Genomic DNA, 1,062 nt, shown 5'->3' on the forward strand with positions numbered 1-1,062 from the left:
CACTATAAACAATTAAATGGCTTATCTGTATATTATAAAATCAATGATACTACTATAATACTACTATAATATTATGTACTATGTACTTTTTATTAATTTGTGTTACTTTTATATATGATGAAAAAATTAATTAAGTTTCAAATGTTTCAATATAATAAATATGTAAAAATTATATAAAATAATATTTGACTTACCTCCCAATATTTTATTAACGTCTTTCCATTCTTTCTGTTTCAAGTTTCTGTTTTGATATTGTGATGTCTTTTTGTCCCATAATGCTGGTTTTGAGTGAACAATTTCAATTAGGCGCTCTTTATCGTATTCCATTATTAAATTTATTAAATTTATTAAGTTATTTCACTTTTAAATTTTAATATTATATTATATTTTGGCTAAAAACTTAAACAATTTTAATTTCAATTATTTTAATTTAACAAATTTATCGAACACACTGCAGACACAATTGACAAAATGTCAGGCACGACAAGACGACCAGTACAACACGTGTGGGTACATGTCGTGACCTGTGCACACTCGCACGCAATAAATATGGTAGAAATCAATTTTAAAAATAATTTTGATTACTATTTTAATCAAAAAAAACTTTATTTTGTCCGACTCGTCGGATGAAAAACAAATCAATTTGTTTTAAAACCGACGTATCCGACTGGTTGGTACGTCGGAAACGGTCGGAACGGATAAATCTAGCCACTACCGAAATTATACATAGTTTGTTTTTCTTCCGACTAGTCGGATTATCGGATCGGATCGGAAACGATTCCAATGTAGCCGTAGCCTAAAAATTAAAACAAGTTGAAACAAACAACCCGCGTTATAATGTACTTGACGTGCACATTCGTTTCTGTGCACTTAACCAATTAAGTTGTTTTCCGTGTATTATTTTCGACGTCACCGCGTCGCTGCGCATCGGCATGGGCATAATAATTTATTTTTACTCTCATTCGTTTATTATATTCCGATTATCAGTTGATAATGTTAATCACCGTCGGAAATTCGAAACAACAATCTTTTTTATGTTTTTATCGACCACCAACAATCAAC

The sequence above is a fragment of the Melanaphis sacchari genome, unplaced genomic scaffold (assembly GCF_002803265.2).
Source record: "Melanaphis sacchari strain LSU unplaced genomic scaffold, SCAv2.0 Contig803_pilon_pilon, whole genome shotgun sequence".
Classification (NCBI taxonomy): domain Eukaryota; kingdom Metazoa; phylum Arthropoda; class Insecta; order Hemiptera; family Aphididae; genus Melanaphis; species Melanaphis sacchari.